Source organism: Marmota marmota, unplaced genomic scaffold (genome assembly GCF_001458135.2).
Source record: "Marmota marmota marmota unplaced genomic scaffold, marMar, whole genome shotgun sequence".
NCBI lineage: Eukaryota > Metazoa > Chordata > Mammalia > Rodentia > Sciuridae > Marmota > Marmota marmota.
In genome coordinates this window covers 25,463,944-25,480,679 of record NW_025999949.1, presented here as the reverse complement: position 1 = coordinate 25,480,679, position 16,736 = coordinate 25,463,944, and the positions used below count along the sequence as shown (strand labels likewise).

Here is a 16,736-nt window from a genome sequence, read left to right as displayed (position 1 = left end):
AGGATGCCAATTTAAATCTTGACCCCCCCTCCCCTTAGCTGTGTGATGGCCAGTGTGATGCGGAACATTTCTGAGCTTCTGTTTTTCTTGTCTGGAACACGGAAGTTAAGATATCTTACTTGTCATGATTTTTGTCAAGACTAAACAAAATAATCTTGTAAAGCATTTACTACCATCAACAGTAGTAGTATAAAGTAGTTTTTAAAAATGGACAAAATAGTACCAAATATTTTGAGTAATGGCGGTATCATTTGGATAAGTCTCTGAACACTCAAGATAACAACTAGTCAGGTCTGTGACTCACCTCAAGAATTGAGGAGAAACGCCAACCTGCCAGAGCTCATCTCATAACATCATAGAGGGGAAGTTGAAGGCAAAAAGGCGAGGTTATGGTCCTCTAAAAATCTTGAAGGGGTGTGACAGGATTTGTTAGTTATTTGCATGACCTGCCCATCACCTGTTGCCCAGGACTGCTCTGCCTTGTCCCCACCCCAGGTCCAGCTATGCAGCGGACTCTACCTACAGCACCATCCATCATCAAGTCAGAGGGAACATCAAATGTGACAAACCCTGTGCTTTCTTCTCCCCAGCCATGACGTCCATCACACCCATTCACACGTCATCCGCAAGCCACCTGGCCAGGCCACACACCCTTGGGGTAGAGAGCTGTCTCCACCCCTCGGAGAGGCAGTGAGGGTTTGAGGACAGTAATGCAATCTGCCTTGGGAGATTGGAGCTGCCCTTTGTGGAATGGACCGTTCAGAAGAATGGAAAATAGTGCTGAAGTAGAAAACAATCCAAATGACCTGCTGTGGACAAGGAGTCCTCAGTGACAAAAGACTAAAGTCAAATCGAAATCAAAATCGTCACAACTAGGGGATGTGGGGAGGGGGACTATACACTAGCAAAAAGCTGTATCTTGCTTAAAGCATGGAAACAGGAGAGTGTGACATAAACTGAATATCACTATTACTGTTCAGGAGAGAGAGGGTTCTTATTGGTCAAGAGTTTCCTAGTGCACTTGGCAAGAGTTTTGAGCCTCAGTGGGACCTGTAAGATGGGAGTCATAATAACAGACAGTTCATAGAGTAATCATGGGTACCACTCAATGAAATAATGATGGTCTTGTACTTGGCACATGCCTGGTCCATTCTAGATGCTTATTAAACACATGTGTGTACACACATATACACATACTCATGCACACTGAGTATCTAGGATCATATCCCATCCAGGGGCTGGACCCTGCAAGGGGTGAAGAGCCCCAGGGCCCCAACTGACCTGGGTCCTGCCTTCTGAGATAATAACCCATGATAATCTACCTGTGTTTTGTGTTGTACCATTTGTAAAGTATCTTCCCATAGATTCCCCCGCCTCCCATTTAAACACAGTAGGTCCAGGAAGTGCAAGATCCTACATCATGTGGCAAAGCCAAACTTCAAGTTTGACTTTATCTGATGCTTTTGGGATCCAAATCCTGTGCTCGTTCTCCGATAAAATCCTGGATGTGGCAAAGTTCCAGCCACCTTCTTTGATCTCTCTCTCTCTCTCTCTCTCTCTCTCTCTCTCTCTCTCCCTCTCTCTTTCTCTTTCTCTTTCTCTTTCCTTCTCTCTCCCACCCTTTCACTCTGCAATAGCCACTTCAAAGGGACATTATTTGAAAAAATAATGGTACTCGGTTGTCCTACTTTTCATTCAGTGTATGTGTTTCCCTCTCAACTCTCCTGGCATGTCCAAGGCAGGACGTGACTGGCTTTGGGTTGTATCAGTCCCTGTTCTGAGATCCATCTGCCCTGGCAGAGAAAACTGGGCCTGCTTCTCATTGTAACAGGGTTGCACTAATTAGCTCTGTTTGATTTTTGCATAGGAGAGAGAATGCAAATGAATGCAAAGCAGTATGCAAATGAGCAGCATCCTGGCTCTCCCGAAGAAGGAGCCTGCAATACTGATGTCAACAGCAATGTATATAACTGCCATCTTACCAAAGCATGCTATTTGTTTCAAAAGGGGCAAGCACGGGGGTTTTTTGTTTGTTTGTTTTCTGGAATAACAGTGACTCTATATTGAATTCCAAGTTTACGATCCTTGACAAGAAGCCCACTGGTCATGAAGTTATATTTTCTATGGAAAATTCTTGTAGGTTAATGGGGTTTGTTAGAAAGACAGCACAGACTTGGGAATCAAGTCACATAAATTGTAGTTCAAAGTCCTGCTCTTTGTTTGAGCAAACTACTTAACCTGAGTCTCCCGTCTTCTCAGCTGTAAAATGGAGTTAGCCAGGGTACTCCAGAGCTGTTGACGAGGACTAAATGAGATGGCTTCAAGTCAGTGGAGATGCAGTGGGATTGGTCAGTGTTCATCTCCACTTATACCCCTCCCCCCCTGAGGACTTAAACTGGCATCGGAGGAGAATGGAGGGGTCACCTCCCTGTGCTCGCTCCCCTGGGATGCGTGTCATTTCATTACATGTGTCTTTCTCGTGAAAAGCCATGAAAATAGCACAGGCCCAGTCATTTCGTATCAGGAAATTTAGAACCATTTTCAATCGCCTAGAAAGGAGAAGAAGGCCCTGTCTTTCTCTCCAAAGTGCTCTCTCTGAAAAATAGCACCTCTTCTTTCAAAGCCTCTCCTATCACCCACCAATGTCTATGCCAAGGTCTTTCCCAGGGTCCCTGGGAGGCTGGAGACTCCCCTGCCAGAATGTTCTGGGCCCCTCCGGGATTGTGTTCTGTTGTTGTAGCTCTACTTCTCTTCCCCCCCCCCGCCCCCCCACAGACTGGAAGTTTCTCATGGACAGAGACTCTTTCTGAATCATCTTTGTGTCCACAGCACCTGGAAGAGGACCCACTGTAGAGATGGTGATCAGAAAGTGTGGGAGGAAGAGAGGATGGTGAGGGTGCCTGGGAAGAAACACCTCCAGAGATTTAGCTGGAACCAAGTAAAATATGCACAGAGCTGTCTGCAACAAATTCCTGGTGGAATTCACGCTGAGATTCTGGAAACACATGCAAACCTGAGTCGCTGACACCAAACCCACCTCAGAGGTCACAAGGCAGCGACCTCACCCCGGGGGGGGGGGGGGGGGCAGTGTGGGGGTAAAGTCTCTTCTGTTTAGGACACTGTTTCCTGGCGCAGCCCCCTTTTCTCAGAGTTGACTATCTGAGTTTTGTGTGTCCAGATATTGAGGATTTGAGTTCCATAACTCAAGTTCTCCATTGTGCTCGGGCCTGACATGAAGTAAGTGGCTACTGTTCAAACTGCATATGCACACTCACAGAGGGTATTGGTGTGTGCACGTGCAGTCACACACACGCACACACACGAAGAGACACACAGTTGGAGCTACTCACGCTCTGAGACTGGCACTCACATCCACTCTGAGATTTTACCTTACTCTTCCTATTTGTTCAATTATACAGATGCCGCATTCCAGTTCCATGAAGCACCACAGGCACGATGTAGGTGGCTCCTGTGTCCCCACCCCCTCTGCCTGGCCCAGGCCCATGGTCCTCCTAGGACTCTACTCAACACTCAGTCCTCAGAGGACCCCCTACTCCTGCGTTTGGGGAGCAGGAGTGTCAGCTGGATGACCCAGAGGCCTACAGGAAGGAATTTGTTCCCTCCCCAGTATTTTCTCAAAATAGCTCCTGGGACAGGACTTGTCACTTTGCATGTGAGGACACACAGACAAGTGGGCCCTGTGGCCTCACAAATATGTGGCTACTAGACCAGGACCAGGACCACTGCACAGACTCGCCTTCCTGGGCCCAGGCTGGCTCCCCTGCTCTGAGCTCTTTGAATAACAAGTTTTTAGGGAGAAAAGAATCCAAAGATCTAGGGTGAAGTTTCTCAGTCCACAGAAGACCCTCCTCACAGAGCATGAGAGGGGGACAGAACTGTCCTCTCTGGGGCCACAGCCATCATTGTGCTCAGCTGCTGGCAGAAAGCTCAGCTGGTAGAGGAAGAGGCAGAAGAAAATGAGAGGTAAAGAAAGGAGGGAGAGAAATAGGAAGAGAAAGAAATGAAGGAGGGTGGCAGGAGAGGAGGGAGGGGAGAGGGAGGGAGGGAGGGAGGGGGAGAGGGAAGGAGGATGAAGGAAGAGGGGAGGACAGGCGGGTGGCATCTACCCTAGAGGGAAGAGTAGGTTCTCCATGGAAACAGAAGAGCCTGTCTGCCTTAGGATGCCACCAAAGAGGAAAATTGAAAATCACTTTCCAGGCAGGAGGCAGGATGATTGCCCTGGCATTGACAGCTGAATTTGAAAAACACTCCTATCAATCTTCATAGATCCTGTGGCTCCCACCTATGCCAGGTGCTAGGGGGACTATTAAAAAAGAGGCAGCCGCAGACACACGGTTTTGTCTTCCGTACTCCTGGTAGACAAATGGTAGACAAATGGGTTATCATGTCTCCTCCCCCATTCTCAACTGGAAAAACCAGGGAAGGAAGAGAGGAAAGGAGGGAAGGAGAAAGGGAAAGAGGGAAGGCCTAGCAAACACAGAGACTTGGGCAAAGCTTACTGACCTGCCATGACACCAGGGAGGTCTCTCCTCCAGGCAGGGATGCCAGAGGCCCGCAGACTTGACTACGAAACTCACCAGCCCCAGTGCTCAGCGGTGGTGGCTGGGAAAGCTACTCAGTCACACACTCTCCTGTCCTGGAGTGACAGATAATTTATCCACCATCTCTTGGGTGGTTTAAATGTCTTAAATCAAATCTGTGGCTTTTATGAAAGAACTTGGCACAGGATCAGGCACTAGGCACCCTAAAGAAAACTCTTTCTGTCTCTCCCCACTCCTGCTGCTACACAATGTTCCCCTCTCGAGCCACAGTTTCGCTTTCTGTAGTTTCAGTTATCTGCAATCAGCCAGAGTCCAAAAAAATACCACATGGAAAATTCCAGAAGAAAAAAAAAAAACTCTAACATTTAAAATTGTATGCCATTCTGAGTAGCATGAAGAACTTGGGACACAAATCTTCTCTTGGTCCAGAGTATCCACATTGTATATGCTACCTACCCATGAGTTACTTTGCCACATCAGTTACAGAATGACTGTTACAATGCAGTATTGTGGTCAAATAACCCTTACTTTATTTAATAATGACCTCAATGCACAAAAGTCATGATGCTGGCCATTTGGAGATGCCCCAAAGAAGTATAAAATGCTTCCTTTAAATGAAAAGGCATAAATTCATGACTTAATAAGGAAAGAAAAATAAATCATAAATCTCTGAATAGGAAAAACACATAGTTTATATAGAGTTTGGTATTATCTGTGGTTTCAGGCATCACTGCGGATCTTGGAATTCATTATCCAAGGATAAAGGAAGACTGGTGCTTTGGTTATCTGCTGCTGCATAAGAACTTACTCCCCAACTCAGGGGCTTAAAACAATGCACATCATTTGTGTCACAGTTTGGGTAGGTCACAAACTCAGCAAGCCTTCTCTGGTGCTTCTGGCTCAGGGTCTTCCACAAAGTTGTGGTCAAGATGTCAGCTGGTGTTACAGGCATTTGAAGGCTTGTTGGCCTGTAGGGTCTGTTTCCAGGAAGGTTTCCCCTCCTGATGGTTGACAGACAGCCTTCTTTCATGGTGGTTGTCAGCAGGAGGTCTCCGTTTCCAGCCATATGGGATTGTCCATAAAGCTGCCTGGGTGTCCCCTCAAGTTGGCAGCCAACTTCCCCAGAGCAATTGATCCAAGCTATGATCCAGCCTAGGAAGGCACCCATTGCTTCTGCCACTGCCCCATTTGTTACAAGTAAGTTCAACCTACATGCTCATTCCAGGAAGCCAGGGGACAGGCCTCACAGGGGTGCCATCCTAACCCCTGCCCACAGTTCTGAGTCACCCTGGGGAGAAGCAGGTCCTGAAATCCCCCGGGGCGGGGGGGGGCGGCGCTATTGCCTGTCACCCACTGGCTCTCCAGCTGCGTTCCAGGAGAGAAACACTCACTCTATTCTGAAAACCAGTCTCTTGGGTTGCTCCTGCACAACACTGACACTTGAGTCTGTGAGCACGTAAGTGGGTGAAGCCTGGTGCAAGTGATTCACCTGCGCGATCATGAAGAGTCCTAAAACACACCAGGGGAAGGGGACCACTGCTCTGCCTGTTTTTCTGATGATGAAGCTGAGGTTTCAAGAGATGTCACACAAGTGGTACATGTCACAGTGCTAAGAAGAGGCAGGAGGTAGGACCTGCGCTCAGTCCCCATAAAATTCCACCTTCCTGCCTCTTTGTCCTGATTCCCTGTCAGCAAAGGCCATCACACTAGGCAGAGAGACGCCTGGCCTGCAGGCAAAATGGCAGGTAGAGTGGGGAGGCTGGCTCCTTCCGGAGTCAGCAGGTACCTGATGGGCCTCCTTTGAAAAGTGTGTGTGTGCCGCAGTGTGAGGTGTGCACGAGTGTGAGCCCGAGTGTGTCCCCTTGTGAGTGTGTCCCTGTGTGCATGTACACGTGCTCCGTGGAGAGGAGACCTGGGCACAGCAGAGCTGTCTGGAAAGACATGGGGACCCAGCTGCTCTATGCAGAGACACTGATTTTCATAGCAGAGGAGTTCTCTGTTTCTGTCTCCTTCTGTGATTCTCTCTATTGTGACAGCCACCTGCTTAAAAATCGCTTGGGTGGCAGCAATTCTGCTCCCACTTTCACCAGCTCTGCCCCATACCCACGGGGGCCTTTGAGGGGAATGTCATGGCTTCATTATACAGAGAAGCTAAGGCTTGGGGAGGTAATGTGACATTTCCCAGGTCACCCATCTTGTGACTCAATGGTGGCTTCGTGGACTCAACTGTGACTCATTTCAGACATACAAAATAGTGCATATGGGAACATAATGAACTCTCAGGTACTCACCAGCCTATTTAAGGTAGAGATCCTTTCACCCCAGAGGTGACTTGCAGCCTGATTTGAGGTTTCTCATTCTTAGATGTTCTCACCGTCCACTTTTTAGGGACAAGATATGCCCTGGTGACTCCCTCTGGTCCCTAGCTCTTCCCAGATCCGTCTCTGTGCTGCAGAAAGCTGGCCCTAGGGAAGGGTGTCTTCTGACTCCCTCACTGTCTGGCTCTAGTTGGGCTCAGCCCAGAGCCTGGCTTCGTCCCTGCTAGGGTTCTGTGGTTCTGGGGTCTTCCTGACAGCCATGCTTTGGGTCCCACATTGGGTAGCCTCAACACTGCTTCCTCCTTACCCCTTCAGGTAACTCCCGTCTTGCCTGGGGGCCTCAGAAACTCTTTTCTGTTCTTTGACGCTTCTATGTTGAGTATTGCCCATAGCAGACCACCCAAAACCTGGTGGCCGAAAAAAAGACCCAGGCCCTTGCTCACAGTGCCACAGGTGGGTCATCTGAACTGGGCTCAGCGGGGCGGTTCTGCTCAGCATGGTGCTGATTGGACTCGCATATTTGCAGTGGACCAGGGTCAGCTGGCCCTGGTTGGTGCTGACTGTGGGACTGTCTGTCTCTTCAAGAGGACTCTGAAAGGCTCTCACCAGTTTCCTTACAGGCACCGGAAGCTTTCTGAAGAGTGAAGGCACACATCACCAGCCCTCTGGGACTCACTGCAAGGCACATTTGCTCAATCACCAGAACAAGTCAGCAGGCCAGCCCAGAACATACTTTATACACAGAGTTACGAATAATTGTGCTGTAGATGAGTAATGATAAGTGTAATGCATTCCACTATTGTCATGTATTTAAAAAAATAAATGAAAAAATAATAAAAAGGAAAAAAGGGGGGATAGATCCCACTTCCAGATGGCAGGAACATCAAAGGGGGGGTGCATAACAGGATGGGAGGAATTTGTGGCATTCAGCAAGCCCCGAGCCCTGCCATTACTGTGGAGGGAGCTTCTCTTAGTATTCCATCAGTGTCCTACAGGGACACTGTCAGGCAAGAATATGGCATTTTTCAATGACATCCCATTGCAGCTGCCCTTCGAGACTGCTCTTATGCTTGCCATCATCTTACTGAGACCCACTGCTCTTCCGACACGTGGCGCCAGTTCACTTACCTTCACGCCTGTGGAAGGCTCTTTGCACGAGTTTCCGGCCATTCTCCTGAGGATGGACATTTCGTTGATCTGCATTTTTATTGTTGCAAATGCTATATTTCTCCCCTGCACGCAAGAGTTCTCTAGGGACTACAGTGAGGAATGACGTTCTGTCGTGTGATGCTGCCAGATCACACTCCAAAGTCAATAGAGTCCCTCAAGAACAAGCAGGATCTGAGAGCTCAGCACAGCTGGAAAACTGGGTTTACCTTACATTATGCAATTATGTGGTTGGTTTTTTTTTTTTGTTTTGTTTTGTTTTGGTACTGGGGATTGAACTCAGGCCACTGAGTCACATCCCCAACCCGATTTTCTATTTTATTTAGAGACAGGGTCTCACTGAGTTGCTGCTTAGTGCCTCACCATTGCTGAGGCTGGCTTTGAACTCATGATCCTCCTGCCTCAGCCTCCCAAGCCACTGGGATTACAGGTGTGCACTGCCTGGCTGCATTTGTGTTTTGAAGAGCTGTAGCAGTATCTGGTTGGAATGAACCTGCCATCCAACAGCGTTCCCGTGAGAAGGTCCAACAGCCCTTTCTTGAGCCCTTGACAATCCACAGGGGAAGCCAGATACTTTTAACAGTGGTTTGCTCATAGAGAAAGAATAATTTTGAAAAAAGACCATCCCATTCTTAGCAGTGCTGTGGAAGCCTGTGCCCGCCCAGGGGACGTGTGGGGAAAAGGAGCAGGAATAAGAGAAGAAGGTGGCAGGATGGGCTGGTTTTCCCCCAGGACCGTCCTGCCCTGCCAAGGACGGTGTGCTTAATCCCAAGGGCAACGAAGGGCAACTGAAGAAAGTTGGGCAGGAAAGAAGTAGGTTCAGATTAGGGCCTTAAAAGGTCATTCCATCTGGAAGGTTCAGATGGTGGCAGAGGGACCAAAGAGGGGACAGTAGGTACAGAGACCCTGAGAGAGATGCTAAGGCACAACTGAAGAGACCGAGACCGAGGGTGGAGAAGAACCTGCTCCCCTGGTAGAGAACACGAGTCCAAATAAAACTGGCAGGTAGTCCTTATGCGTCCTGTTTACCTTGACCATTTGTTTCTTTATCTGTAAAACAAGCCCCTTTCATAGGACTGACAGGAAGACAAAATGAGATCTACATTTCAAGAGCCCCGACATCTGACTCACTGATGTGCTTAATCTATGTTGGCTCTTCTTATCACTGGAGAACCATTGGCAGATCTTAGTGAAGACAGCAGTTGGGGCAGATTCTACTGCCATAGCTGAGAGACCTCCCAAGCACAAGGGTTAGAGCACAACAGATTTCTACTTACCAGTAAAACGACAGTTCAAGGTGAATGTCTCCTCCTGAAAGGCAGCTCCCATCCACATGCTAATTTCAGGTCCCAGGTGGATCCACCTGGAATCTGGAACCTTGTTCTTTTCCTCCAGCCCAAGGCCAGGAACAAAGTACATCCACTTCTTAAAGTCCCATGAAGGGTGTGGGCACACACTCTGTTCACCCTCCATTGGTGAGAACTAGTCATGTGGCCACACCTAGAGGCAGAGGAACCTGGGAAATGCAGATACAGGCCAGGAGCTACCCCTGTGCACCAGGACTTCTCAACCTCAGCACACTGGCATTGCAGGCTGGGTAACTCTTCTGCTGGGCTGTCCTCTGTGTGTGGTAAAACGTCTCAGTAGCACCCCGGCCTCTACTTACTAGTTTGAGCATCCCTTATCCAAAGTTCTTAGGACCATAAATGTTTCATATTTCAGATCTTTTTTTGGACTGTGGAATATTTCCATGTACATAATGACACATATTGTGGGTGGATGTGTTTTATATAGACCTTATACGCATAGTCTGAAGTCAATTTTATACAATAATTTTTTAATAATTTGGTGCATAAACAAAGTTTCATGGTGTGGGCTTTTCCTCTCTCAGTGTCATGTTGGCATTTAAAAAGTTTCAGATTTAGGGGCACCCAGCCCTCCCTCGCTGGAGGACAATCAGACGCGCCAGGGAGACCAGTCAAAGCAGGATCTTTGACTTAGGTATGCTCAGATTAGGTATGCTCAATCTGCAGATACTGATAATGTGTGTACACGCACGCACACGCGCGCGTGCCCACACACACACACACACAAAAAAAAAAAAAAAAAAAAAAACCTTCGCCACCCCTGACCAAGTTGTGGCAACCCAAAACGTCTCCAGACATGTCTCCAAGGAAGCAAGATCACCTTATTGAGAGCTTCACTGTACACAAGGAAGGGAAGAAGATTCAGAGGGCAGGGAGTGCTGGCCACCTTTCTGGGAGGGAGAAAGTCTGAGCTACCGCTTCACTCAGTTCTCAGTCCCTGCAGAAGGTGAGCTCTGTGAATGATGGGTTTGGTACATTGCCTTTCCCGTCAGACCCCAGCTCCCCACCTACAGTGACACTTCACGGGGAGGTGGTGCCCAACAGGTAGCTGTTACCTACCTAGCCGAACGTGTTCTACAGACCACAGCAGGAGCTACTGCCCAGCTGTCCCCAAGTGCTTTCCATGAGCCACGCACTGTGCCTAGAAAGGATGCTCTCTCTCCTTGAGGCAGGAAATGACGAGAGCAGCCGCAGTAGCAAGAGCCCAGATCCACTGGAAGAAGGAAATTTCATGGCTCCTGTCCACCCTCCAACCCACCTCTGGAGGTGCTGAGCACCTGGTCCCTGAAGGAGAACATTAAGCCTCTGGCTCAGCGGCTGCACCCCACAGCTGCTGACTGAACTTTTCTGAAGGTCCTTGTGATGCCCCAGGGTTGTAGATCCCCCTCCACGTCTGACCACAAGCCGTTACATTTTCTGAAAGAAGACCTGATTATACCCTGGGCAACAACCTGCAATTTCTGGTCCGCTGAGCAGGGCTCCGCAGGGTTTTTAATTCTCCCCCCGTTTTCAAGGCTCCCATCCCACCTTTTAAGCACCTCCCCTCCTCCTGGCTCTGACACCTCTGTCAACATCACAGGGCACAGGATGCAGGGGCACGATGGTTACCAGGGATGAATCCAACGGCGGTATTGATTTCTTGGTTACATCAGCTCTAAAAGAGCCACTGAGAATGGGCCCCTAAGGGCCTGCAAAGATAAAAGAGAGAAACATAAATGGATGTTTTTTTTTTTCCTTTAGGGAAATAAAAACTGCAAACAAATTAGCATTTGAGCCCAGATTCTGAAGGATTTATTACAAGAGTCCCTGAGCAAGGAGCACTGTGATACTGGGCATACAGCACACAATGCAACCGAAACCAAATGGCAAAATCACCTGAGAAACAGCCTAGAAGTTAGATCCAAGGTAAGACTCTTGAAGGGACCGCCAGACTATCTATGTAACAACAAGGTGTTCACCAGCTTTTTGAAATTAGAGCCTCTAAACACAGTGTCCTCACAGTGGCATGAGACCAACAATACTGACTTTAGAGAACGATTGTGAGGAGTAAATGAGACAACAGGTGTGCGACTCCGCCACATATTGAAGTTTTAATAACGTTGTTTGTGCTTTGCAGGAAGAAAGAAAGGGAGGTACTCAGGAAATACACATGACTTTCAGCATGACAAGGGATACGAAGAAGTCAAAACCGGGATGACGTCTGAGCAACCTTCTATACAGAGTATTAGAAACCAGAGGGACCCCCCACAGAGGCCTCGTGACATTGAACACAGACCCAGCCTCCCAAAGCCCGACATCCCTGCCCCTCACGGAAGGCCAATCTGTCCGTCCCACTCTGGGGAGAACAAACGTCCCACCCTATCATTCCAAGAGACAAAACCCAAACAAACAAATAAACAAAAGGAATTAAAGAAAGTGAGGTTAAAAGGAGACAGAGTTCTAAAGGCAACTTGCAAATCAAAACCAGACCTCAGCTGCCAAAGAAGTCAGATGAGTTCATGGAAGGAAGGTCAATGGAATGTTCTGGCCAAATGCTACCACCCCCGCCGCTAGACTAGAGGGGCAAGCATGGTCACTCCCAACCTTCAGCTCTAAGGTGGTGGCCAAGGTGGGGAAGACCCCTGTCTAACTCTCTGATAACTAGGCACTAATCCAGGCACCGAGGTCCCAGGAGACAAACACTGCAAAGTGGGCCAGCAAACACAGCAGCTGTTGAAGTCTCTGATGTCCTGGGGGATGGCCCCAGAAACAGGTGCAAGTGGCATCCTTTTTCACAAATGATGTTCAGAGGACAGCCCTGCTAGTCATCTTAAACTTGGTCAAGCTGGACCAGGGAGAGCCCGCACTGCAGAAAATGGCAAAACTCAGACGTGCTGGTTAAAGAGCCCTCTGTGGCCAGGACTCTTTGATATGGATCCAGAGTGGTTTGGTTTTATGCAAGGGAAACAGTCCTTGGTGGAGCATCTCCCAGGCATTAGGGAATGGGGACAGGTTCGGAGGTGAGCAACACTCCTATATTCATTCAGCAAACACTAAGCTTCCATTACATGCCAGCTCTGATATTAGGAATGGGGTCAGAGTAGTAAACCAACTGGTGGGCAAAGGGCATTTTTACTTCTATCAAGTTTTTCACAGAAATTCAAAAAAGTAAATGGATCTTCCAAACTTGAATGGTAAACCCAGTGAGAACAGAGTCCAAGGGCTAAGATGAGCCGTAGGATGAATAGGAGTAAGTTAAGCAAGGACTGTTCAAAGAACAAGTGGTGGAAAGACAGGAACCTCTGAGCAAAAGGGACATGGAGTGTGAAACAAAGGGGAGTACAAAACTATCCCAGCCGTCAGGAGTAAGTGCCTTGATTTGCGCAGCATGTGCTAAGGTACTGAGGTAACAAGAGCAATGATAACAGAATGATGGTTAGCATTTCTTGACTATTTCCCATGCACTTGGTGCTTTTCAAAGGGCTTCAGGTGGGTTGTTTCATTGAACAGGCACAACATTACAGATGAGAAAACCAAGACATGATAAAGCTAAGAATTTGCCCAAAGTCACACAGTCCACAAGAGGATTCAAATGAATGTCACCATCTGCCCTTCTCACTTCTGGATTTTGTGGGGAAGGCTGTACAGGCCACAGGAAGGCTCTGGATTTTGAGTCTCCCACGTAATGAAGAGGCCAGCAAAATGTGCCCCACAGTCTTGGCCCCTGAATATGTCACAGAGTCTATATGAAGGGACAGTCGTGGGCCTTTCGTGTTCATGCCTCTGGCCCAGAGTGAGGGCAGGTTGAATATTCACTTGACTGACTGGTGAGGATTTCATGGGGCTGGTGCCATTTGAGTTGAGTCAGGTGGGAAGGGAAGGAATTCAGGCCAATGTCACTGCACACGCAAAACCAGGGAAGCTAGAAAAGGCAGGTGCCCAAGGCAGCAGGCTGGGGGCATGCGGAACGCAGGGCAGGGTGGCAAGAGCGTGTTCTTCACCCAGCTGGTCTGCAGCAGGGAGCCCAGAGCCCTAGGGCTCCTGCGTTCTGGACACTGTCGCCCTGCGGTGTCAAGGAGGGTGGAGGCGAACCTTAGCCAGAATCCCCTGTGGACACTTTGAGAGGACTCAACAGCGGTCAGGCTGGGCACCTGCAGCTCCAGGCGGGTGAGGCTGCACGTAAGAGACTTTTCTCTCAATTTCACACACACACACACACTCATGTTCCCGAACACTGGTGAACCTGAGACGCCCACCAAGAGCTCCCAAATCAGGGAAAAGGCAAGAGGTTAATGGGGAAAGCACCCGGGCTCAGGGGAGCCTGGCCCCCCACCCCATGTCCCCCTCCTGGAAGGACTGTATTTCCCAGCCTCCCTTGGTGTGGGCCACGAGGCTGAGTTTTAGCCAATGGAGGGGGTGCGAAGGCAAGAAAGCCTAACCTATAAGCAAGTCATATGTCTGCGGTGATGCTTTAGGGTCTGTCTGTTGCTGCAACTTAGAGCGAGTCTCCATGGTTCAAAGAGCCTGGTCCACAAGCCAGCAGCATCCCTCTCACCTGGGAGCTAGGCCTCCTCGAGGTCCACGCTGACGCTGCTGAACCAGAAACCACGTAGGCAGCCTGGAAATTCTCCGCAGATAACACTGCGTGGCTAAAGTCTGAGGGCTTGTTCTGATAGGTTCCCGGGTGCCCTTCACCTTTTCTCCTCTGTGGAATGGAGACAGGAACACCTCCCTTTGCGGCACTCACGGGAGGGTTAAATGACACGGCGTGGGTGACGGACTTGAAGAATATAGCATGGGAGCTGACGCCGCTGGTGCACAGTAAATGTTAGTTTTTTTGATTTATTTATTTATTTTTAGTTGTCGAAGGACATATTTATTTGTGAATATGTGGTGCTGAAAATCGAACCCGGTGTCTCACCTGCTAGGCAAGCACTCGGCCCCTGGGCTGGAGCCCCAGCTCAAGGTTAGTCCTTAAAAGTGTTAAATGATGGCTGTCCCCTTTCAGTTGGGGGCTGGTGCCTTGGTGTCATCAGACAGAGAGGTGGGGGGGCTCCTGCCTCCTGACACTGGGGTGCCCCCGTGGTTTCTGCCCTGGTGTAGCCCCCTCTAGCTGAGCGTGGGCTGGACGTGGACACTGATTTCTAGTGAACAGAATGTGCTAAGGCCCGCTCTCTTCAAAGACTCTAGAGACTTCTTTGCTCCTAAAGCTCTGGGAGGCCCTGGCATTCCGTGGCTTGTGGCTGTGTCACTCCATTGTCTGTCTCCTTCACATGACCCCTCTTCTCTCCCTCTCCTCTACTGCCTTCCATCAGGACATTTGTCACTGAATTTAAGGACACCTAGGGAATCCACAGTGATCTCATCTCAAGATCCTTCACCCAATTATGTCGGCAAAAATCCTTTATCCAGGTGAGGCCACATTCAGAAGTTCGGGGGTGAGGACATGTCCCTTGGAGGGCCACCATTCCACTCACACGGTGCCCAGACCATCATATTCAACATTCTGTTCCCTGGACCAAGACCCCTCAGGATGTACATGACACAAAGACAGAATCAGACACGGGTTTTTTGAAGAGAAAGGCAGCAGAGCATAACCAGTAAGCAACTGGGCTTACACCAGCTGAACCCTCCTCAAACCTCATCCACCTACAAACATGAGCTCGTTAGGCAAATCACCCAGCCTCTCGGAACCTCAGCTTCCTCCTGTGGGCATCGCAGTGACACCTCTCCTGGGGTATTCTGAGGACTGGGCTAGCAAGTGCTAAGCACCTACACAGCCTCTGGCACCCAGTAGGGCTGCAAAGTGCAGGCACAGCCCAGCACACAGCAAATGCTCAAAAGAGGCGCACCACTTGGCTGGCATTGCCTTGGCTTGGCTCCTAGAAAACCCCCCCACCCTTTGCTCTCACTGCTCGAGGGACGCTCCCCTGCTCAGGAGGAGAAAGGGAGGGGGAGGCCCTGGGGGCCCTTCCTTGGGACATCTGTGGACAAGGTATCCCAGCCCTGTCCTGCCATCGCCTGGCTCCCATCCTCCAGCGATGCCTCATGCGGCAGGGCTGGCAGCAAGCTCCCCGGGCCCCTCATTGTTATTCCTGGCATGAGGTCATCCTGCCAGAATCCTCAGAGGCCCATAAAAATACCCGCATTATGTGTTTCATCAGAGCAGCCCGAAGCCACGTGGCATCTTCCTGAGACACCAGGTTCTGAGAGCTGACTGCTTCCCAGGATGGTCTGGTATGCGCGAGGCAGAGGGAGCGCCTGTGAACCAGAGTAACCCAGGCCAGGCACGCACCTCCAGGCTGCAGGGAGCTCGGATGGAAGGGAGCTCCCTGGGATTTTCTGTGTGCTCCTGCTTTGGGCCACACTCAGGTAGGCCTGGGTGTCCCCTCTGCTACTTGGTAGCCGTGCAACTTGAATGATCTTCACTGAATCTCTCTGTGCTTCAGTTTGAGACTCTGTAAAATAAAGTGGGTGATACTAACACTTACTTTATAGGGTTCCTGGTAGACTAAAGTGGGTAATGCAGGCAGAAGCTGGAAGAAAATGTGCGCAGCGTGTATGTCTAACCAAGGACTTGCATCTAGAATATGATGGGGGGAGGCACTTGCAACTCGGTAAATAAAAGACAAACAACCCTCCTTCCAAATGCAGAAAGACGTAGACACTTCTTAAGAGTAGATAGATCCAATAAACACATGGAAAAAGCACAGGGCCTGGGAAGACACTTGTACCCACAATGGGATCCCCTTTGGCACCCACTAGCATGGCCAGAGACAGCAATGCGGTCAATACCCCAATACCACGTGCTGATGAGGGTGTGGGGCCCCGGAGCTCCCACGGCCTCCTAGTGGAAGTGAAAAGTCAACACGGACATTTGGAAAATCAGCTTGGCAGTTGCTTATATGGCTAAAAATACACTAAATACATTTCATATATGACCCAAAGATTCCACTCCTAGGTATTTCCCCCACGACATATGTCCGTACAAGACTTGTATATGAAAGCTCACAGCAGCCTGCTCGTCACCCCCAGAGTGACAAGAGCCATGATGCCCAGCAGCACTGAAACGACAGACTGCGTGAGGCATCCTGGGGACAGGATGCTTTGTAGCCACAGACTGCTGGCGTACATGACCCCTGGAGGGACCTCAGAAGTGCTACTCTGAAGAAGCCAGACGTGGAAAATACACACGATTCTGGTTCTAAGAAGATCTTGAACAGAGAAAACAAGATGGCAGTGGCAGCAATCGAGCCACGGGGACCTCTGTGTGAAGGCGGGGAGTGCAAAGGGGCACAGGGAGACTGTCTTGGCATGATGGAAATGTCTGGCACTCCTGCTTG

General features: G+C 49.5%; 1 protein-coding gene across 6 annotated transcripts in view; it reads right to left on the bottom strand.

Annotated features, from left to right (window-relative positions):
• The window catches only part of LOC107142918 (COPII coat assembly protein SEC16-like), a 392,435-nt gene that overhangs the window by 136,720 nt on the left and 238,979 nt on the right, over nucleotides 1-16,736 (bottom strand). Inside the window, exons 5-6 of one of the 6 annotated variants that reach the window (XR_007347229.1) lie at nucleotides 15,689-15,851; nucleotides 7,094-11,102 (exon numbers count right to left, since the gene is read on the bottom strand). The exons of 3 other annotated variants lie outside the window; for them this stretch is intronic. The gene's annotated coding sequence lies outside the window, so the exon portion shown is untranslated. Of the gene's footprint in view, nucleotides 1-7,093; nucleotides 11,103-11,305; nucleotides 15,852-16,736 lie in introns of those variants that run through there. 2 more of the 6 variants (XR_007347231.1, XR_007347226.1) reach the window with 2 other exon arrangements.